Source organism: Pleurodeles waltl, chromosome 9, assembly GCF_031143425.1.
Source record: "Pleurodeles waltl isolate 20211129_DDA chromosome 9, aPleWal1.hap1.20221129, whole genome shotgun sequence".
Classification (NCBI taxonomy): domain Eukaryota; kingdom Metazoa; phylum Chordata; class Amphibia; order Caudata; family Salamandridae; genus Pleurodeles; species Pleurodeles waltl.
The window spans coordinates 980,014,475-980,039,217 of NC_090448.1; positions in this window are offsets into that span (position 1 = coordinate 980,014,475).

A 24,743-nucleotide genomic window follows, 5' to 3' on the forward strand; every position below is an offset into this window, starting at 1 on the left:
GTTGTTTTTTTGCCAGTGCATAGAACATTTTGATGCAGAGCACCAGCCATCGGAAGATGGTCTGTTTCTTTATCACAGCTTTCCTTTTTTGGCTCTGATTCACCCCACAAAGCATTGATCGTCCACCCAGAACTTTTTTGTATGGTCAAGGTAGAACAACAACGCTCTTTTTGGGTCCAGACATGGGAGTCTCTTCTCTTCTTTAGTGTGATGAGGCAGAGTGTAAAAGGCAGGACGTGTTGGCCTGGCCTACATGAAAAGGGTTAACCACCTTTGGTAGGAAGGATGCTGTTGTCCAAAGAACTAGTTTGTCTGGGTAGATATTAAGGTAAGCAAGATAAGATGAGAAGACAAAGGCTGTAGTTTACTGACCCTCCAGGCTGATATTAGTGTCACAAGAAAGGCCGATTTTTATAGTAAGGAGACTGATAGGGCATGTGTGTAATGTCTCGAAGAGAACGCACAACAGGATTCAATTGAGGTCCCACTGATGCACGATGAAGGGTGAAGGTGGGAATATGAGTTGGAGACCTTTCAGAAACCTATGTCCAATAGGGGACTTGAATAGGGATGGTAGATCTGGCAATTGCAGAAATGCTGAGAAGGCAGAATGATAGCTTTTAAAAGTGTCCGAAGCAGAGTCGTGCTAAGCTAGAGAACAAATGAACAGAAGAACTTGGGATTGGGACAGAGCTATAGGGTCAACTTGTTTATTTGTATAGCATGCCACAAAGTTTGCCCAACAGCACCCATAGACCATCTTGGTGGAGGGATGTGTGGCTTCCAAGATAACATTGCAGACTTAGGCGGAAGATCGAAAACTGTCAACTGTTCCCATTAAGTCTCCATGCATGAAGGCGAAGCGTTGTCACGTTCAGGTGTAGAACCCTGCCTTGTTGCTGTGACAGAAGATCCGCTAAAGAGGCAGACTAATCGGGGGACTCAAGCTCATGCTCAGCACCTTGGGATACCAGACACTCTGTGCCCAATCTGGAGCCACCACAATGACTTGGGCCCAGTTATTCCTGATCTTCTCGAGAACTCTGGACAGGACTGGCACTGGCAGAAAAGCATATAGGAGGTCTGAGTTCCACCCAGGACAAAAAGCTCCTCCAAGCGAAAGTCTCCTTGGAAAGTCTAGTGTGCAAAATTGTTGACATTGTGCATTCTTGATGGAGGTGAAACGATCCAATTAAGGCTCTCCCCAGTCTTGGAAGAGACCATGAGCCACCTCCGTATGGAGATGCCATTTGTGATCCACTAGGCATCGGTTGCTAAGTTCTTCCTCCCTGGCGTGCAGAGAGCCCACCAGTTGTTGAACCACCGGGAATATGCCCTGATGTTCCAGTCATGTCCAGAGGTGCAGAGCCTCTTGAAAAAGCATCCATGACCCCACCTCTCCCTGCTTGTTGTAATACCACATGGTGGTGGTGTCGTCCACCTGAACCAGACTTTTCCTGATTAAAGGAAGAAAGGCCCTCAATGCCAGCTCGATTGCTTGGAGCTCCAACAGGTTGATGTGAAGTCCGGATTATGCCGGAGACCAAAGTCCTCTTTTCTCCACCACTCCCAGATGGCCACCCTAGCCAAGAAGTGATGCATCTGTCTCCGCAGTCAGCTTGGTGGGAAAGGATAGGGGTCGACTACCGACCCAGTTGTGGTTCATTAGCCACCACTGCATGTCTTTTGCAATTCCCTCCAAGATCTGGATAATGTTAGAAAGATTCTCCTGATGCTGTGCCCACTGGAACTTCAGGTCTCACTGCAGAGCCCTTATATGCCAGCGGGCATGTGTCACAAGAAAGATTCAGGAGGCCATGGGCTTAACAGCGGTAGAGTCAATCTCACCAAAATCCAAGGTAGAGGCAGAAACACCAGTATCATAGCCTGAATATCTCGGACTTGATTCTCGGAAGGACAGGCCTGAAACTGCACTGTTTCCAGAACAGCTCTGATGAAAGGGAGTATCTGAGAGGTGAGACTTTGGTACATTGATCGTGAGCCTGAGCGAGTGCAGGTTTGCCGTCGTCTGGAGGTGGCAGACAAGGTGAGCCTGCCTTCAATAGCCAATCATCGAGGTAGGAAATTACTGTAATCCCTGACCTTCACAGGTGAGCTGCAACCACCGCCATCACTTTCATGAACCCCGGGGAGTGCTGGTGAGGCTGAAGTGGAGCATGGCAAACTAAGAGTGCTCTTGGCCTACAGTGAACCGCAGGTAGCGCATGTGAGCAGGCAGGATGTGGATGTGAAAATAAACGTCCTGAAAGTCCAGCGATCCAGTCTCCTGGGTTCAGGGCAGACAGGACGTATGCGAGCGTGAGCACTGTGAACTTCTCTTTTCCCAGGAAGAGGTTGAGAAGGCTCAGGTCAAAGGCTTCTGTTCTTCTTGGGCACCAGAAAGTAGCTAGAATAGCAACCACATTCTACTTCTGATGCCGACACCTTCTTTATAGCTCCCTCAGCGAAAACAGCTAACACCTCCTGATGAAGCAAGGAAAGGTGGTCCTCCATCAGTTTGTCATATGTAGGTGGCATGGGTGGAGAGGTGGTCAAAAAGGGAAGGGAGCAGCCCCTTTAGCCGAGCTGCAAAACCCAATGGTCTGATGTAATTGGCCCCCAGTGGTGCATGTGATGGCATATCCTGCCTCCCCCACCACTAGATGCCCATGAAGGTCAGAAGGCATACTAAAGGGGTTTGGAGGCTGCCATGGGAGCAGTGGGCTGGCTTGACCTTTAGCTGCCTATCCCACATGGTCTATGGGAGGAGCAACCTCGGCCACAATAAACTGTGAGGATTGCTGGCCGGGGTGGCTGAGTATGTAGAGATTATGTTGGAAACCACTCCCATGGCCACAAAAGGGGCAGAAGGTGGATGTGGGGCCATGGAAAGGCCACAGGACTAGGCTGTAGTTCTGCTATCTTTAAAGCGCTTGGGCCCAGAGTCTGCCTTCCATCTGAACAAACAAGAACCATCAAAAGGTATGTCCATGAGCAAGATTTCAACATCCCCCAAAAAGGCAGTGGTTCTATCCAGGTGTGGAGCCTAAGGGCCATGACAATGAAATTGTTCTGCCCAGTGAGTTCAATGTATTGGGTCCACATCGGATAGTGAATCTAGTTGCATCCCTTCCATCAGCTATTAATTGAGAGAATATGGCTCAGGCCTCGTCCGAGACCATGGGCAGCACTTGCGCAACTGAGTCCTAGATGGTATGAGAATATTAGCCCAAGAGTCACGCAGAGTTCACCGACCGCAGTGCTAGGCTGGCAGAGTAGTACATCCTCTTCATGAACGTATCCATCCTTTTGGATTCCCTGTCTGGTGGATTGGTAGGGAATGAACCAGGGTTACTTTTAGAGGTGGAGGCCTGGCCACAAAGCTCTTTGGGTTGGCGTGCTCGGTGAGGAAACTGGGGTCCCCTTGGGTGGGTGAATGCGGCAGGCAATTGTCCTATGCACAGGAGCACCTTTGCAGAGCTTAGACCAGGCCCCAAGTAAGACACCAGTAAGGGCTTCATTGAATTTGAGTAATGGTTCGGAAGGGGTAACTCCCGGGTGAAGCAGCTCCATCAAGACATTCATCTTGACTACCACCAAGGGTAATGTAGGGTCTAGGACCTCGGCCACATTTCATACCCCACTGGGAATGAGGCAGCCTCCTCCATAGCTGTAGTAGAGGGAGAGACCAGGCCAGTGTCTGGAGAGGTGTCCAAACCACAGGCATCCACCAGATCCTCATACCAGTTGTTTTCAGTCTCCTCTAACTGGTATTCATAAGGCTCTAAAGACCTCTCCCATTCATCTCCCAATACAGGCCTATTATAGGAACAAGGCAGTGGCTCCGTCATGGGGAGTCTGCCCCCGTCGGCGTCAGACGCCGCCCGTCTGGCTCTGTGTCAGAGATGATTATGGGCATGGCACCACCATAGTGCGTCAGTCCTGCCGGGGGTGTCGGCACAGGAGCTAGCACCCGGGAATGTCAAGGTGGCTCAACCAGTGCGACTCCGTCCATGAACCCAAGGGACCCGACTGGCACCGGGGGTGAACCGGACAGCTGAAGACCAGTAGGGGCCCCACCTTAGCCTGTGGGGCCAGAAGGCGCTGCAGCAGGGACGGGTTGCCCAAATATGAGGTGCATGACCTCATAAAATGCATGTAACTGACGTGGGTTACTCAGGTTCCAGGAAAACTCTGGAAGGTGTGGAGCTAGCCCAGACACAGGCTCCACCACAGAGCTGGGCCTCAAATGCTGAAGCTCCCTCGTCTCATTGGATGACTTTGACGGATGTGGCAAAGTCAAAGATCTCTTCAACTTCTTGCATCGGTGGGACTTCCCAGACAACCTCGACTGTGACAGCGAGCACTTGGAGCAGCTCAACAACCATTGCGGGACCTTCCTCTTGACTGAGATTGTGAGCGTCCCACGTCGAGTAGCAAGAAACTGAGGGACCGCTCCCTCCAGGCCCTGGTGTACATCACGTGGCAATCGACACAGGTCTTGGCATCGTGGTCATGCACTGAACACCAGAGGCACATCAAATGCTGGTCCATCACCAACATCTCTCAGAGACGGTGGCCACACAACTTGAAACCAGCTTTCCCAGCTAGCATCCTTGACGTACCAGTACCAAGTCTTGAAAAAATGTTGACAAAAAGTTGAAAAAAGCTAGGTCAAAAAAGACTGGAGATAGCTCTACCCAGATCTCCTCTGACTGGCGTGGAAAGAAAAGAACTGACAGCGCGCTAGGGTAGCACCTAGACAGGCACTGTGTATGTCACTTCTGCCTCAGACTATGCCACATGGAGCCGAATGAAACCATCTACCGGCCCGCAGGGGTCCAGCTCACCAAAAGTTTCTGGATCCCGTCTGACACCTGGGGATTATTCTAAGGTAAGGAATCTGTAGCTAGAAGTTTCTATTAAAGCAACTTTGCAATGAATGATAATGATGGTATCCAAACTTATCTACCAAAAATGATGGACCACTTCCATGATAAACCCAATGCAGAATGGGGATATTAATATCAGGCAGGACCCTGAAAGCCAGTGCAGAGTGATGGGGAGATATATTCTCTTACTACACCTAAGCGCAAAAGATAAAGAGAAAACAGTAGTCTGCAGGCAACATATGTATTTGAAGGGTATAAGAGATGAAAGGAAAGAGGGAAATGGGTGAGACCCAGAAGGGGTTGATGGGTCAGCATCTGCCTGTACCACCTCTCTGATGACACCCAGTGACTGTAGCACCTGTGTGACTGTAACATCTCTATGTCTGCACTAAATCCTGACTCTGCTAACTCTTCCAGTTTCTTCTTTAAACAGGAAGTAGTGGTATAGTGGTACCTCAGTTGAGCAACTGGCCCTGGATCAGGCATATCCTCAGCTCCTCTTTTACCTGGCCAAATTGCTTGAATCGAGTTCGACAGTAACTCAATTATCAATCCCTTGATATCTATATATAAAGTATAGGTCCATTTACTAGTATTCAAATTGGAACAGATTCCTATTACTTGAGTAACACACATGGTATTCTCCAAGACCTTGTTGTGCTGGTCTCTATGGCTATAAGCTACCTCTTCTTTTGACTCATTCTCTTTTATAATTCGACACAGTAGAACATAATATTCTGTTAGAAGGACTTACTGTAGCTGGAATAAATTGTGTTGCACTGAGCTGGTTCCATTCCTACTTGTCAGAACACAGCCAGGCTGCTTCTCTCCCTCCTTATCGGTCTGCCTTCAAGGATGTGAAGCATGCTGTCCCCCATGGGTCTGCTGTAAGTCCTATCCTGTTTAATCTCTACATGAGACCCCTGGTGAACCTTATAAAGCTCATAACATCCACTTAGTGAATTATGCCGTCGATACCCAATTAATTTTTGCGCTAGGTAGCGACCATGCGGCTGAGACAACGATCTTTCATAACTGTATGAAAGACATTGTCATTTGGCTAAACGCCAATTCTTTGAAATTTAACGGAGACATAACTGAGCTATGTTGCTCAGCCAATAGAGCTCTTTTAAATCTGCCAAACAAGTTTTGGCCTCCACGTACTCAGGCCTCCACGTACTCAGGCAGAACTCTCCCCCTCAGGCACTGATTTAGGGGTGTCATTTGATAATAAATTATCTTTGGAAGTCCATGTCACTAAAGTAGCTGGGACTTGTTTCTCATTGCTACAGGGCTTGCGGAAAATCCTTCCCCTAGTTGTACGTAGTGTCATCTTGAGTAGGTTGAACCACTGCAATGCACTCCTCTTAGGTGCCCTTTACTATCTATTGCATGGATTACATCGAGTCCAGGTCATAGTTGCCAAGCTTGCTCTGAATAGGCCCAGGAGATGATCTGCCTCAGAAGCTCTAAGGGGGCTTCATAGGCTTCCGATTAGTCAGAGGACTGCCTTTAAAGCCCTCTACAATGTTTAAGTCCCTTCAGGGTCATGGCCCGATGTGATTCCAGACCAGTTTCCGGGAATACACACCGGGGAGATGTCTCCGTTCATCATTAGCTAATCTTGTTTGTATTGCCAACTTTAAGAAGGTTCAACAGGGTGGACGTGCCTTCCTAGTCAAGTCAGCCCAACTTTGGATCAGTGCCCTGCTTTGGTTAGACAGTCATCTAATCTTCTGTGTTTCAGAAGGCCTTGAAAACCTGGCTCTTCTCCCAGTAATTCCTTCATGATTTTAGTGCTGCTATAGGACGTCTGATTATTGGTTTCAGTGCCAGGATACCTTTCAGGTGACAGATGCACTCTATAAATGTTTTAAATAAATAAATAATTATGTGTGAAAAAGGAAAAAAAACATAAAACTGGTCACTGTACAAATATTTTAACATACTTGCAGAGGGATGAGGGGAAAACGAAAAGATGGAGAAATGGAATGTGTCTAAAGGCATTGTTAATTCAGAAACGCACCCAGAGTTGGCTTGTTTGAGGTCTGTACACCGATCAGGGTCTTTCCTTCGCACAAGGTCTTGGAGTCTTGTTAGACAGTGGTCCAGCTTAGATATAAGAACAAGTAAAATAGGGTTAGAAGTTACTGGAACATAAGTCCGTGTTTGACGTCTTGTGAAATTTGAAGACATTCGAGTCAATTACGTCCACCCATGTCAAAGAGAAGCCTTTGATCTTCCATGTCGTCAAGGTAGGGTTTATTAACTCCATGGTCTTCACAATGTTTCTTTCTGAAAGAACATGACACATATACAAGAGTCTCACTTTCAGATCTAGCACCATTATTTGATAAAACATTTCCAACGAGGTAATCAGTGGGTTTTTATTCCAGTTATTTGACAAGACTGAAAAATGTGAGGTGTAAAGCCAATCAGCTAGGTGTTCTCTTGGATTTGTATTTTAAGCAAGAGCAGGCATTATCTTTCACAAAGGTAGACAGCTACAGTCACCCAGGTGATTGCTTTGTGAGGTGTGAACTTTCAATTATGTACTGCAGCAAGATTCGTTTCAGCTGTAGAGTAACTGGAGCAAAGCCATGGTCTTCAGTAACTGGGCTTAAACTCAGCTTAGTGAGGCAGAACCATTTATTCCATTAATCAAAGCTGGGCCACATTTAAGTTGTCCATCTGCTGGCGAAGCCCCTACAGGTCTGCTCAATAAAGCACATTTGGCTTGGCCTACCTTTTCTTGCTATAAAGTCATTTATGCACTTTACTTATTCTTAAAGCGCAGGGGAAATTGAAGGGATTTCAGCTTTAGGGGTAGAATTAGTGATGCGAGGGTTCTGTCGTGACTGCAGACTGCCCTCACGGGGCAGGCGAGGAGACTCTCTCCTCCAAACTTTCCATGTGCATGCATCTTTCAAAGCAGAAGAGGCCAGTGGTACCTGCAGTGTGGGCACTGCTTAGTGAGAGACTTTGCCTTTGCGACATGTTGTGCAGTTAAGACAGACTGCAAGTCCCGAAGTACCACAGGACTCACGAAACTCTCACAAGACTTGTAATAACAGAAGCTATTTTGGATTTATGGAGTACATCTTCTTGTATTTCAGAGCGTTGTTTGCTAGGCACTCAACATAGTTGCTACAGCCCAACTCCTGTTGCCACAGTTTGAAAGTCAAAGCACTACGCCTAGATTCATCAAAGATTAATTCAGAGAAATATTCCGGGATATTTGAGATCAAGGATTAGGACTTTTGATATCTGCGTAGTATTGCAGAAGTCATGCTTCCAAAAAATATTAACTCTATCTTGCACTTATTACCATTGAGAACAATCATCATATTGTACAGCCTTTGTTTACATTTTCTTTTGAGTTTCACATGCTATTAAATAGTGCCAGTGGCGGGGAAGTTGTAGCTTTTTGTCAATAGGAATGGCAGAATAAGTTACAGCTGATGAACCTATTGCACGAAGAATCAATCAAAATACAAATGTAATTTACAAATCACTGAAGGTAGTTATCGATAAAGAAACAAACGCTATAGCTCACGTAGTAGTTTGCATCCATTATTGAGTGCTCATTTGGATGTCAGTTCTAAGAACCACCTATTGAGAGCCAAAAAAGACAAACACATAACATATGCCATATTAGGAACAGTAAATGGAACTTAAAAGGTGAAATACTAAAAGTTACACTAATGCATCTGCGGTGCAAGTGCAGCGTAGCCTTAAGAGAAAAAGAGTGAAGATATCCAGTAATTCTATTTCTCTGTCTGGTCCCGCTCACCTTTCCCAGGGTCTCCTGCTGAGCAGCATAATATCCTTTTCATAATTGTCAGTTGTTTCAGGGAAGCAAAAAGATTACACCACACCTTTATGGACCTGGATTGCCACATTAGTGCAAACAGGACAATAGCATGAAGGATTTGCTGGGTGATTTCCAAGATAATTCTTATTCTCTGCCTGCAGAGTAGCCTCCCAAAAGATTTTGGGGGTCATTCTGACCTCGGCGGTAAAAGGCCCTTACCGCCGGTCAGAAGTCCGCCATACTACCGCCGCGGCCGCGGTCGACCGCCACGGTCATTCTGACCACCAACTGTGAAACCGCCAAAAATCCGACATCCAAGGAAGGCCGCCACATCAGCGGGCCGCGGAAAACTGGAGATGACCAAACCTCCACCGTCACGCCAACACAAACACGCCTATGCCATTCTGACCCACGAATCCACGCGGCGGTCTTTCAACCGCGGTATTCCATTGGCGGTACACACTGCCGCGCTCAAAATACACACACAGCTCCTAAACACTGCCACACTGGACAATTTGAAATACGCACACCTGACACACATACAAACAACGCTCCCACACATCCAATCAACTATAAAACACACACCCACATCACCCACAAACCCCCACTAGTTGGAAATCGGAGCGAAGGCGAGAGCGAGAGCGAGAGATAGCGACAGCGAGCACAGCATTAGAAAACCCCAACACACACAGGAACACAACTTCATCACCCACACCACATCTACGCACACATCACCACATATCACCACGCACATCACCACAAACACCACCCCACACCTCATCCACACCACCCCATGGCACCCCAAAGACACCCAAGGTTTTCGGACCAAGAACTCCGGGTCATGGTTGAGGAAATCATGAGGGTTGAGCCCCAGCTCTTCGGCACACAGGTGCAGCACACCACCATAGCAAGGAAGGCTGAACTATGGCAAAGGATCGTAGACAGGGTCAACGCTGTGGGACAGCATCCCAGAAATCGGGAAGATATAAGAAAGCGATGGAATGACCTACGGGGGAAGGTGCGCTCGATGATCTCCAGGCACAACATCGCTGTGCAGAAGACTGGCGGCGGACCCCCACCCACCCCACCCCAATTCACAGCATGGGAGCAAGAGGTGGTAAACATCCTGCATCCTGATGGCCTCGCTGGAGTACAAGGAGGAATGGACTCTGGTAAGTAGAATCTCAACCACTTCACCCCCCCCAAACACCAGCATGCCAACCCCCCCCCTCACCCCCAATCTCACCCACCAGCACATAACCTCCCTGCCAATGTCTCACCAGCACAACCCACCCTAAACAACACCAACCCCTGAATGCCAACACAAACCATAGTCAGCCACCACCAAAGCATGACCATTGCACATACCCATACACCCCCCCAAACCCTCACAACACCTCCCACAAGGGAATGCCAGCACTGGGGGACAAGGGCACCCAAAATGCACGCCATGGCACACACAGAAACAATAACCATACTCCTTTACCCCTGCAGGGCCCGAACGACAACACACCGCCACGGAGGGTCCAGAGATGTCCATCCCACCCCCAGAACAGGCCCCCAGCGAGGACAGCAGCTCTGTCGACCTAGAACCTGACGACCAGCCCGGACCATCGGGGACCTCTGGACAGTCGGTTCCCCACACACAGGCCACAGCAGACCCAAACCCCCCTGGGAACACCAGCACAGCTCCCACCCAGCGGGCCCATGCCTCTGTCCCGCGGACGCGTCAATCAGCGGTGTGTCCGCCACTACAGGGCACCCAGGCTGACCCAACACCCCAACAACAACAGGGACCTGGGGGCAGTGGTAGTGGGCACACCGTCCAGGGGACAGAGGCCCGGGGAAACAGGGCAACTGGGAGGGCTGCTGTGCGACAGGGGGGGGAGGACAGGCCCAGGGAACCGACTCTCCAAGAGGCCCTCACCACCATCATGGGAGCGTATCATCACTCCCAGGAGACGATGGCGACGGTACTGGCCAGGTTCACCGAGATCCAGGCACAGCGGGAGGAACGGAACATGGGGTTCAGCAATGAACTCCGGGCCATCGCTACCGCAATGGGGACCATAGTCCAGGCCCTAAACTGCATTGAAACCACATTGCGGGACCATGTGGCACCGCAAAGGGCCCCTGTCACTAGCCAGGAACAGCCTACCACCTCCGCCGGCGCTAGTGGTCAGGAGGCCCCCACAGGACGACGGGCCACCAGAACCCCACCTCCTGCTGAAGAACAACCACCCCGCAAGAGGAACCTGAGATCTCAAAGGAAGACAGAGTAGGATGCCAGGACCCCCGCCAGTCTAATGTCCCCCCGGATGTCATTCCACTGTCCCACAGTGTCACCCTTTCCAACCTTGAACTGCCCCTGCTCCATCCTTCCACTGCCATATGAACAATGCACCTGTGCGACCGAGAAATGGACTCTGCCATGGACATAACTCCACCCTCACCCTTCACCGTTTAATATCATGTACCAAAATATAGCACTAAAAATAAATCACTCATTGCACATAAATCATTCTGGAGTCAGCCTGTATTATTTACAAATGTATAACACATTACTTATCAATAATGTTCTGTTATATATGTGTGGACAACATACCGATGTCAATAAGCATTAGTCCATGGGCTAACCAGGCAGAAGTCACGCAGTGGGTCATACAGCACTGAAAAGGGAAGGGAAAAGTAAACTTCAGGTTAAAAGAACTGGGGGGCAATACACAAAGTAAAGATGCAGGGGGCATTCACTAAATGGTAAATGGCGTGGGAGATTCCTACCTGTGTGCTACTGAAAATACTGTAGGATAACTCTGTCCCTGTTGTCTGGGTCGTCCTCTTCGTCTTCCTCCTCTTCACTCTCCGCAGGCTCCACAGCTGCTTCAACACCACCATCTGGACCATCCTCCTGCAGGAAGGGCACCTGACGTCGCAATGCCAGATTGTGAAGCATACAGCAGGCCACGATGATCTGGCACACCTTCTTTGGTGAGTACATCAGGGATCCCCCTGTCATATGTAGGCACCTAAACCTGGCCTTCAGGAGGCCAAAGGTTCTTTCAATGACCCTCCTAGTTCGCCCATGGGCCTCATTGTACCGTTCCTCTGCCCTGGTCCGGGGATTCCTCACTGGGGTCAATAGCCAAGGCAGGTTGGGGTAACCAGAGTCACCAATTAGCCACACACGTTGTCTCTGTAGCTGTTCCATCACATAAGGGATGCTGCTATTTCGCATCACATACGCGTCATGCACTGACCCAGGGAACATGGCATTCACATGGGAGATGTACTGGTCAGCCAAACAGACCACCTGGACGTTCATCGAATGGTAACTTTTCCTGTTTCTGTACACCTGCTCATCGTCTTTTGGGGGTACTAAAGCCACATGGGTCCCATCAATGGCACCAATTATGTTGGGGATATGTCCAAGGGCATAAAAATCACCCTTCACAGTGGCCAAATCAACCTCCTCAGGGAATACAATGTAGCGCCGCATGTGTTTCGTCAGGGCAGACAACACTCTAGACAAGATTTTTGAAAACATAGGCTGAGACATTCCAGATGACATGGCCACTGTTGTCTGGAATGAGCCACTTGCCAAGAAATGGAGGACTGACAGAACCTGCACTAGAGGGGGAATTCCTGTGCATTGGCGGATGGGGGACATCAGGTCTGGCTCCAGCTGGGCACACAGTTCATGTATAGTGGCTCGGTCAAGCCGGTATCGTAGTATGATGTGGCGTTCTTCCATTGTCGACATGTCCACCAGCGGGCGTTACACGAGAGGATTCATCCTTCTCCTCGCAAGTCCCAGCGGACGGTGCCTAGGAAGGACAACATGGAGCACAGAGTCAAGCAAGTCACAGGTACGTTCACCACTGCATGCACAGTACACGAAAAGGTATGGATGGCTATGTTTGGATGTGTGGCAATGCAAGGCCTAGGCCTGTGTGACGCAGTTGAAATTAAGCCATGTGGGCCCTTGAAATGGCGGCTGCCTGACCGGTGAAGTGGGACAATGGGATGTGAGGTCAATGCGCTAGCGTGGCACACCGTGGCGGTAGGCGGTCGAAGACCGCTATACGAACCCGCATTGGTTAACATTGAACCCTATGGGATTCAGGAGCCAATGACGATGTGCGCCGGCGGTCGCGGTACGTACCGCCGCGGTACGCACCGCCGCGGCCGTGACCGCCATTTTCTATCTGCCTAATCACTCGATACCTGATCATCCACAGGAGAGGACCTATACTGCAAGTGCTGCTGTGACCTCGGTCTGGAAGTGACAATGGCTGCTGCGACTGGGGAAAGGGCCCCTGCCTTCACGTCTGAAGAGTTGGAGAAACTAGTGGATGGGGTCCTCCCCCAGTATGCGCTACTCTACGGTCCTCCAGACCAACAGGTGAGTACACTGAGTGCACATTGCATGGGTTATGGCTGTGTGGAGTGGGGTGGATGTAAGTTGTTGGGGTGCGGAGAAAATGAGGACTGCAACGCACGACAGATGAGAGAATGGGCCACATGGCAAGGTTGGGGAGGGGGGGGCATGTACTCCAAACATGCCGAAAATTCACGTTTTCTCTTTCCCACCCTGTACATGTCTAACAGGTGAGCGCCCATCAGAAAATCGACATTTGGCGTGCCATCGCCAAGGAAGTCCGGGCCCTGGGGGTCTACACCAGACGGGGCACCCACTGCCGCAAGAGGTGGGAGGACATCCGCCGCGGAACCCGAAAGACCGCCGAGTCACTGCTGGGGATGGCCTCCCGACCTAGGAGGGGTGCCAGTCGTACCCTGACCCCCTGATGTCCCGGATCCTGGCGGTGGCCTACCCTGATTTGGATGGGCGCTTGAGGACATCACAGCAGACACAAGGGGGTGAGTACCTGCACATTCTGCTATCCTTAAGCGCAGTTGAGGCGTCTGGGTGGGGGAGGAGGGCCGTGGGTGACACTAGGCCAGGGCGCTTTCTGTAGTGTAGTCCCCTCCCTTAGACATGGCCCTGTGCCCCGGCCCCCCACCTCTGTAGGGTGCCAAGTACAGCTATCCATGGTCCTGCATCACCCATGTGCGCGTCTGTTGTCCCTAGACCTGTTGGCCTAGTCAGAAGTACTGAGTAGTGTACCCCAATTTTGCGGCTTAGTGCATGAGGCACCTGTGTCTGTCCTCTCCGCCAACGGTATTGACAAGGCATACACTCAACTTTGTATTATTTCTCCCCCCACCCTTATTCTTTGTCTTCTTGTGCATCAGCATCATCAGGCGGAGGAGAATTGGCGTCGGAGCACGAGGGAGCTGCAAGTCACAATGCCCCGGTGGGCACTGGAACAGACACCGAGGGCACCAGTGATCCAGAGGGCGAGGGGAGCACCACAACGGGGACCGGTGAAGACACCAGCGACACGGACACGTCCTCGTTTGGGAGCTCCCTAGCGGGGGCGGCAACATCCGGGCCCCCGCCTCCACAGGTACAGCCGCCACCCAGCGCTCCAGCTCCGCCCTCCCAGCAGCCCCTCAGCCTTCGCTCCGTGCCCGCTCGCCCAGGAAGGCGGGCGTCTCCTTCGCCCCAGGCACCTCAGCCCCTGCCCCAGTTACCCCTGCTGCCCTCAGTGCGGAGCTCATTGACCTCGTGAGGACGCTCATTGTTGGGCAGACTACCCTTTTGAATGCCATCCAGGGGGTGGAAAGGGAGGTGCATCGGAGCAATGCCTACCTGGAGGGCATTCATTCGGGTCAGGCTGCCCATCAACGATCGTTCACTGCTCTGGCCAAGGCACTGACGGCAGCCATTGTCCCTGTCTCCAGCCTCCCTCTTCTAACTGCCTCCACCCTTTCTCTGTCTCCTGTCCCTCAGCCTATCCCATCCACACCATCAGACCAGCCTGCACACACCTCATCACCCAAGGCCAGATCATCCAGACACAAGCACCACAGGACACACAAGCATTCACCCCAGCAACACCCAGATGCAGACATTCCAACAGTCACTACCACCTCTGTGCCCCCTCCTCCTCGTCTCCCTCCTCCCTCCCTGTGACGTCTACACTCACACCTGCATGCACACCACCATCAGCCAGTGCTTCCATCACCAGCACACCCTCCACTACAGTCCTCACACGTGCAGTCACCACCCCCACTGCCATCTACACGTCCCCTGTGTCCTCTCCCACTGTGTCTGTCACCCCCTCTTCCAAGACACATAAACGCAGGCAGACACCCAAACAACAGCCAGCCACCTCACGACAGCCTACGCCTCAGTCACCTGCACCCAAAGACAGCACACCTGACTCTCCTACAACCACATCCTCTTCCTCCACTTCCATCACCACTACTCCTACCCTTTACCTTGGTCCTAAGAAATGTTACCTCTCTAATCTTAACCTCTTTCCCTCCCCTGACCCACCCCCTCCATCGGTTAAGAGTCCCAAGAGCACCTCAGCCACCACCAGCCCAGCATCGAGGGTCCAAGTGGTGCATGGCTTCTGGAGTCCACCCTTTGGCGGCAGTGACACTTCACTGAGCAGCAAGGGGACATCCAGCCCACCCCCAGGCAAGAGGACACGTAAAGTGAAGGGCCGCCGTGAGAGGACTGAGACGGCTGCCCCCAAGGAGCCAACAACGGCCACTTCACCTGCCACAACAGCCAGGGGAGGCAAGGGCTCGAGAGCCCCATCTAAGGAGCGAAAGGGCAGCAGGGCGGAGAGGTCATCCATCAGGAGCGCGGAGCTGGAGGGCCCCGCAAGCCCCATCCCGCCTGCAAGGGACGACAGCAAAGGGCCCAGGACTCCGTCCCCGAAGGGGCCTGCCACTGCACATTCGGAGGGCGAGTGATCAGGGTGTCCAGCCCAGGTCTGGCTCCCTAGACTTCACGGAAGAGGACCGCTGAAGAGGGCACCGCCGTGCAGAAGAGCACCGCTGAACAGGGCCCCGCCGTGCAGAAGAGCACCGCTGAACAGGGCCCCGCCGTGCAGAAGAGCACCGCTGAACAGGGCCCCGCCGTGAAGACAGGCACCGCTGAACAGGGCCCCGCCGTGAAGACAGGCACCGCTGAACAGGGCCCCGCCGTGCAGAAGAGCACCGCTGAACAGGGCCCCGCCGTGCAGAAGAGCACCGCTGAACAGGGCCCCGCTGTGCAGAAGAGCACCGCTGAAGAGGGCCCTGCCGTGCAGAAGAGCACCGCTGAACAGGGCCCCGCCGTGCAGAAGAGCACCGCTGAAGAGGGCCCCGCCGTGAAGACAGGCACCGCTGAAGAGGGCCCCGCCGTGCAGAAGAGCACCGCTGAACAGGGCCCCGCCGTGCAGAAGAGCACCGCTGAACAGAGCCCCGCCGTGAAGACAGGCACCGCTGAACAGGGCCCCGCCGTGCAGAAGAGCACCGCTGAACAGGGCCCCGCCGTGCAGAAGAGCACCGCTGAACAGGGCCCCGCCGTGAAGACAGGCACCGCTGAACAGGGCCCCGCCGTGCAGAAGAGCACCGCTGAACAGGGCCCCGCCGTGAAGACAGGCACCGCTGAAGAGGGCCCCGCCGTGAAGACAGGCACCGCTGAAGAGGGCCCCACCGTGCAGAAGAGCACCGCTGAACAGGGCCCTTCCTGTCAAGCACCGCTCCGCTGGGCCCCTCCTGTCAAGCACCGCTCCGCTGGGCCCCGCCGTCTCAAGCACCGCTCTGCTGGGCCCCGCCGTCTCAAGCACCGCTCCGCTGGGCCCGCAGTCTCAAGCACCGCTCCGCTGGGCCCCGCCGTCTCAAGCACCGCTCCGCTGGGCCCCTCCTGTCAAGCACCGCTCCGCTGGGCCCCACCGTCTCAAGCACCGCTCCGCTGGGCCCTTCCTGTCAAGCACCGCTCCGCTGGGCCCCGCAGTCTCAAGCACCGCTCCGCTGGGCCCCGCCGTCTCAAGCACAGCTCCGCTGGGCCCCGCCGTCTCAAGCACCGCTCCGCTGGGCCCTTCCTGTCAAGCACCGCTCTGCTGGGCCCCGCAGTCTCAAGCACCGCTCCGCTGGGCCCCGCCATCTCAAGCACCGCTCCGCTGGGCCCCGCCGTCTCAAGCACCGCTCCGCTGGGCCCTTCCTGTCAAGCACCGCTCCGCTGGGCCCCTCCTGTCAAGCACCGCTCCGCTGGGCCCTTCCTGTCAAGCACCGCTCCGCTGGGCCCCGCCGTCTCAAGCACCGCTCCGCTGGGCCCCTCCTGTCAAGCACCGCTCCGCTGGGCCCCGCCGTCTCAAGCACCGCTCCGCTGGGCCCCGCAGTCTCAAGCACCGCTCCGCTGGGCCCCGCCGTCTCAAGCACCGCTCCGCTGGGCCCCTCCTGTCAAGCACCGCTCCGCTGGGCCCCGCCGTCTCAAGCACCGCTCCGCTGGGCCCCTCCTGTCAAGCACCGCTCCGCTGGGCCCCGCCATCTCAAGCACCGCTCCGCTGGGCCCCGCCATCTCAAGCACCGCTCCGCTGGGCCCTTCCTGTCAAGCACCGCTCCGCTGGGCCCCGCAGTCTCAAGCACCGCTCCGCTGGGCCCCGCCGTCTCAAGCACCGCTCCGCTGGGCCCTTCCTGTCAAGCACCGCTCCGCTGGGCCCCTCCTGTCAAGCACCGCTCCGCTGGGCCCTTCCTGTCAAGCACCGCTCCGCTGGGCCCCGCCGTCTCAAGCACCGCTCCGCTGGGCCCCGCCGTCTCAAGCACCGCTCCGCTGGGCCACTCCTGTCAAGCACCGCTCCGCTGGGCGCCGCCGTCTCAAGCACCGCTCCGCTGGGCCCTTCCTGTCAAGCACCGCTCCGCTGGGCCCTTCCTGTCAAGCACCGCTCCGCTGGGCCCCGCCGTCTCAAGCACCGCTCCGCTGGGCCCCTCCTGTCAAGCACCGTCCGCTGGGCCCCGCCGTCTCAAGCACCGCTCCGCTGGGCCCCGCAGTCTCAAGCACCGCTCCGCTGGGCCCCGCAGTCTCAAGCACCGCTCCGCTGGGCCCCGCCGTCTCAAGCACCGCTCCGCTGGGCCCGCCGTCTCAAGCACCGCTCCGCTGGGCCCTTCCTGTCAAGCACCGCTCCGCTGGGCCCCTCCTGTCAAGCACCGCTCCACTGGGCCCGCCGTCTCAAGCACCGCTCCGCTGGGCCCCTCCTGTCAAGCACCGCTCCGCTGGGCCCCGCCGTCTCAAGCACCGCTCCGCTGGGCCCCTCCTGTCAAGCACCGCTCCGCTGGGCCCCGCCGTCTCAAGCACCGCTCCGCTGGGCCCCGCCGTCTCAAGCACCGCTCCGCTGGGCCCCTCCTGTCAAGCACCACTCTGCTGGGCCCTTCCTGTCAAGCACCGCTCCTCTGGGCCCTTCCTGTCAAGCACTGCTCCGCTGGGCCCCGCCGTCTCAAGCACCGCTCCGCTGGGCCCCTCCTGTCAAGCACCGCTCCGCTGGGCCCCGCCGTCTCAAGCACCGCTCCGCTGGGCCCCTCCTGTCAAGCACCGCTCCGCTGGGCCCCGCCGTCTCAAGCACCGCTCCGCTGGGCCCTTCCTGTCAAGCACTCCCCAGGATATGGCAATGGGCATGGTGGCCCCTTCGTGGGTCTTGCGTCGTGGACTCATGTGGCTGAGGTGCCCCCCCTTCCCTTCCCCCTGAGGTGCCTGTAGTTTTGTCATCAGATGCCCCTGCAGGACTCAGGTCTTGTGTGTGGGCTTTGCCCTTGTGTTGCTACACTTTGGCCCACGGACAAATCGTTACTACGTAAAATGTGCAGGACTGATTTCTGCAGTTGTCCACTGCTGTGTATATTGACTTTATAAATGTAAATATTCTGGCTAGTTGACCAATACTTATCGGAGGCTATTTTGGACATAACTATTTATTGACAATTTTGAAATGTCATTGCATTTTTTACGGGGGTTTGGTTGGTGTCACTGTGACTTGTTGCTCTGCATTGGTGTGTACATATTGGGGGGGGGGAGGGGGGGCTGCATATGTGTGTGCCCGTAACCTTTCGTCCTCCCCCTCCCATGTGTCGTAGGTGCTGTACTCACCGTTGACGTCTGCGCCGGAGTTCGTACTCGTGGTAGATGAGCAGGTAGACGAGAGCAGGTATGATGTTCAATTCGGGTTCCATGCTGTCCTCCGTACATTCGTAGTCTGTTTCCGCCGTGTTTTTATCGGCGGGGCTCCCGCCCCGGAAAAGGTGGCGGATTGGTGGGTCATGATAGTGTGGGCGGTACATTGTCTGACGCCTGGCTGTTGGCGGTGACCCCCGCGCTGTTTGTCGGTCCCGCCGTGGCGGTCGGAGTGTTAAAGTGGCGGGCTGTGTTGGCGGTTCCCGCCAGGGTCAGAATTCCATTTTTTGGACCGCCGGCCTGTTGGCGGTTTGGCCGCCGCTTTATCACCGACCGCCAGGGTTAGAATCACCCCCTTTATGTCTTTGGCTGGAGCAGTCTGGATTTCCATACTAGTATTTACGATTTGCCCTAGTTTATGTCCATTTAGATAAGTTATCATTCCTGTTAAGAACCTTTGCACGGCATGTGCCATTCAGATCAGGATTAGAGTCATAGGCATAAGGAGGAGTTTCAAAGACTGTTTCTTAAAAGGCAGGGATCAGATTGAATAGAAGTGGGGCTTGCTTAACTTCTATGTGTGTTTTGAATATCCTTGTTGGCTGCATTTTGGTGCCTTTGACACATGATTACTCGCACTGCTAGCTGCTGTATAATTCAGCAACCATGTGAAGAAAGAGGTCTGCCTTCCACAGCAAGATATCATCCAGCAAGTTAAAGGCAGAAGAGAAGAGAAGGAAGGGAGTTAAAAAAAAGAGCATCCTTTCATTAGTTGTGTGGATCTGAAATATTAATTGAAGGACAAAGACGTAATGGCCCTTTGTCAAACCGTACCTGAAGCCACAATGTACCACTGTTAAGTACCTCTATTAGGCTAGTTGCCCTGTAGTTTCTGAGGTCGGTTTGGAGTGGATCCAGGATGCTCTCTCAAGGATTCTTGAAAGTTATGTGTAGTTATTACGTTGTAGAACAGCTGTATAAGATTTGATAGCACCACTTGACTTGAAGATCACATTCGGGAAGAGGTCTGGGCAGGGGGACCTTTCTACTTTAGTGTGTTCTTAGTGGTCTCTATGGCTTCATCGGAAAACCGTCCCAAGAGGGTGTACAGGTCAACGGTTGTTCTCACTTCCCCAGGCTGCTTAGACGTGTCATCACTGTTTCTTTCCTACACTGTTTCTTCTGCTAGGCCTTTCTTTTTGGTGAAGGCGGCTTACTGGCAGTAGGTCTTACAGGTTCTGCTTGTGACTTTAACCTCATTTGTTGTTTGGTGGTTCAAGGAACTTTAACTCTTCAATCACCTATTTTTGAGATTTTGTTTTCCTGTGCAGCAGTTTTGTACCTACCTTGTTTCTTTTAGTCTTGCTTCTAATTTTTTGATTTACTAATCATTTGAATGTTGCTCTATCATTCATGATTGCACATAGAAATTAATAATTAACTTTATTATTCCCTCTCACTAAAGGGCTCAAGATCTGTTATTAGTTTAAAAATAAGTGTGAGTTTTCAAAGCAAAAAAAGTGATTAAAGGTTTGCGTATATTTGCATCCTAATCTGGTTCCATAGATGACAGCGATGTCACCTTTGTGCAAATCAAGAAGTGAGGCCACGCCGAATGGGAAACTAGAAAATACAGAAATAATTTGTAAAACACTAGCCCTGGCCTTATAATAACCTGCTTTGTAAGAACCATTTACTATCCCTGACACACATTTTTGTTGTGCTGCATGCAGCCTAAGTCACCAGCATAAAGCACTTGAGTGTACATGCCCTGCTGATAAGATTATACAGTGAAACATATTAAACACTGTGGAGACTCCACCACGCACTTCTTTTTCAGCACGTATGGGACGTCCAATATGCACTATTAATAAAGAAAGAAGCAAATGGTACAGCAGCAGCATAGTGCAAAATGGATAATTTAAATAAGGTGGAATTTATGCAGGTTTTGGAAAACAGTGAAAGGTAGGATGTTTACAGGGAACTAAAATCAGCTCACTACTATGTGCACAAGAGATTCTAGTGGAAATAACCATCATATTCTGAAGGAGAGCCCCCACCCTTACACTCATAGCATAGCAGCAGTAGTAGGTAGATTAAAGTGGTCTGTGGGTACAGAATGGGTGCTACCTCGGACAATCCAGCCTGAATATTAAGAGGGGAAGGAATGCAAATTATATAATTTTGAATGTAGCATAAAGCCATCAGCCTATGGAGGCTTCTTAAGCGTTTGCCTATATGGGTATCATGCAATAGCATGAAGGGAGTGGTGGTGGCAGACTAGTCTAGAGCCAGGGGATACAGGCCTTTTTTTCCCTATGTTGGCTCAGCCTACCGGTTCCCTCCAAGAAAAATCTGCTTGTCCCCATTGACCGGTGCCCATTGCCTCCATCATGTCTGGGATATGGGCTAACCATATACATACGTGAATGTGTGTGGTTTCATGAAGGTACCTGAATGGTGGAGACCATCAGGCGCCACGAGCGGCTGCTTAAGAAGAAGGTAGTTTGTTCTGTGTAGGCTGCCTAGGCTCCACACTAGACTTGGAAGCCTGTACAAACACCATCTCCTGCCTTAATTCACAAAACCGTTTGTCTTTTTTGGGTGGAAAAGGTAGTCCACTACCAGCTCCTTTGAAGTAGCCATGCTTCCCATGACAGTGCAAAACAGGCTCCACCTCTTTCCTAATAAGAATCTTCTGCATTTCTTCACAAAATGGCCAATATCAATTTCACCTGAGCCAATTCAGACCGACTCAGAAGGGGCAGCAGTTCTACATAACAGGGGGACTTCATGTGACCACCCCACTGACATACAGTTGGAGGACCTTCTAGAGATTCGAAAGTTGATCACCTGATAGATCACACAAGGCCTCAGGGAGGATAAGTGCTAGGTCCTAACCATGGCAGTGTTCAAAGTTTAACTGTGCACCCAAAGAGGAGCTGTACATCAGTATAGACAAGACTGTGGAATATCCAGGAGTAGTACCTCTGTGGACGGTCTCTCTCCCTGTCGGCTTGAGTTCAAGACAAGGCCCACTGACAAGCTGCAGCTGATCTCAGACTGAAACTTCTAGAAGTGACTACAATTAAAAAGACCTCGGTATGGCAGTAACTGGTTTAGGTCTACCAAGGAGGCTTAGGTTGGCCACATCAAGATGCTCCAGAAGCAAGACCTACTGCAAAAATGACATCTGGACCAAGCGAAGTCCAGTTGTTCTCACTTACTCATAGCTGACCCTCCTCATGCCCGAGGAAGAACTCTTAAATCCATCAGTTATAAAGCAGAAAATTCATTGATTTCCCCAAGGCAACTAAAAGTTGAGATAATATAAATCTACTTTTCTAGTTACCTTAGGGAATAAAAGATATCACTATATAGTAACATTGTATTTATTTTTGTAAGTAGTTCTGGAGATATTCTCATTTGAATGCTAGATCACAAATGATTACTAGCATTTAGGAGCTAGAGATTCCACATTCCTTTTTTAAAGTCTCCTATTCAACCTCACCTTGATTGTGGAAAATCTTAATTTAGCCTCTCCTGTATCGGCCTTTCACCATTTCCAGCAAGTATAAAATATTTCTGCCCTTCTTATGACTAACACACCTAGATGTACCCACATCTATCCCATGTTACGTCAGATCCATTGGCCTCCCATCAAAAGCCAGGTCACACTCAAAGCAATGATTATAGTCCACAGAGCTTTATCTAGGTTACAGTGCAGCAGTGGTCCTGTAGTTTGTTAAGAAATTCCCTTTCTTGGCAAGGAAAAATGTTATACACTTTGTAACTATCTGTAGCTTGTAGTGCTGTAGATTCATGTGCTTTGCCTACTACTGCCACCTGTTGTTGGGCAAGGATGATGCAAACTGTTTTTCTTCGATGTAAGAGCTGTGGAGTAACTCATGATCCCTCAGTGAATGCCATAATTCACCAGGACAAAAACTCCATCTCAGGCTATTTTTTTCTTCCCACAGGGTGAGTGAACATAGGTGGAGAGAAGCGAAGTAGAACAGTAAATGCTTGATTATTGCATTATGAAAGGAAGCATTGTGCAGCTAATGTAAAGCATCTGCATTATTTGGTAGCATCTGAGAAAGTGGGGGGCTGCAGATGTATCTGTAGCACTACTGTCTACAAAAAAGAAAATTACAATGTGAAGTAACTTGTTTCTGTTTGTAACAAAAGTAGCTGCAGACCAAATTCTTTGCATAGACTAAAAAGCGGTGTGCTCACACTACTATAGTGGCTTGCGAGAAAAAGAGGCAGATGTTTGGAATAATGTTTTAAAAACTGTGTGCCCAACCTGTGCTGCTTGACAAGCATGAATGTCTACACAATAATGTTTTGTGAAAGCCTGTGGCATAGACCACGTAGCAGCTTTGCAGATGTCTGTGAGAGTTAGGTTTCCTAGGAAGGCCACTGTGGTGTCTTTCTTGTGAGATGAATGTGCTCTGGGGGCTGTTTAAAGACTATGGTTAGCTTTAGCACAAAATACTCGAATAGAGTTTCCTGTCCAATGGACTTGAAATTGGATTTTTCAAGTAAGGCTTTGAGAAAACAAAATCTTGCAAATGGCTTTGGCATGCTCAACGTAATACATTAGAGCTAAGTGTACATCAATCAATTTGGTATTTGATTGATGTAACAAAAGCTCTAATGTATTATGTTGAGCATACCAAGCAAGACAAAGCAACGGTTTATTGCTTTCTCAAAGCCTTACTTACTTACCTAGTGCATTGTTCATGGACTATGGGTACCAGGAGACAAACCTCGGACATTTAACGTTTTATGTGGTGGCAAACATATCGATTCTGGGTGTCCCCCATAGCCTGAAGTACTTTTAAAGTACTTTTGAATTCATCTAATATTTGAAAACATGTTGATGCACCCTGCTTGTCCAGTCCACAAAGCCGCCACCTCCTGTAAATGCACCACTAGAAGTAACATTTGGAATGATTGACTCAGTGCCATATTGAGTGTGCCAGTACTGACAACTGAGGCAAACACCTCCTTGTCTCAGAAAATAATACATTGCAGTCATGTTGTCTGTTTTCACCTGGTCGAATTTGCTGCAAATGACTGAGTTCTAATTGAATTGCTGTTAGCTCTAAGAATTGATATGCATATTTTGTTGCTGCTTCACCCAAGTACTGTTAGACTGCCTAAATGTGCTTCCCTCCCTGTGAGTGAAACATCCGTGGTAATGAACACCTGCAGCTGTTGGTGAAAACATGATCTGCCCAGCAACAAGTTTTTGTTGTTCCATCATTTGGGATTGTGCTGAACTTTGAGAACCTATTCACAAACTGCATTTTGAAGTGCATTGGTAGTACTACAGAAGTACTAATGTACTAGAGCATGTAATGCACAAGCCTACCTGCAGAGGTCTCGCATCTTCCTCTCCTGTTTTTTTCTACGCTGAGAGATCCTAGCACATGTAGGTCTTCTACTTTGTAGTAACTTAGGAGGGACAGTAGGAAATGGCTGGGTAATGGGAAAATTTACACCTAAATGAGAGGGGTTTAGAAAAAGGTAAGCAGAATTTTAGGGAGGGGTTTGCTCAAAAAGAAGCATCGGAGGAAAGGAATGTGTTTTCCTTTCCCTCAATGTCTCTTTCAGCATTCCTGCGGCCCGATCGCTTTGTGATCGGGCAGGAGGAACGCCTACTAAACACAAAGGATTATTGTTTTTTGTGGGTTTTTTTTGTGCTTTTTATGTTGCAGGGAGCGGCCCCTGATCCCTAAGGGGACATAATGTTTGTCACCCTTTCTGCCCCACTTGGGGGCAGGTGGGCCTCTTATTTTGAGGCCGATCTGCCGCCAAAGGGGGCAGAAGCCACTCAAAAACAGGGATTTTTTTTGTGTTTGTGTGTGTGTGTGTGTGGGGGGTGGGGGGGAAGGGGTGGCAGCTCCTTGGGCGAGGGTCTCCTCCCAAAGGAGACAAAGCACTGTTAGGCAGTTCTGTCCCCCTCGGGGGCAGATCAGCTTATTTTTTGGGGCAGAAGCCACTCAGCACCAGGGATATT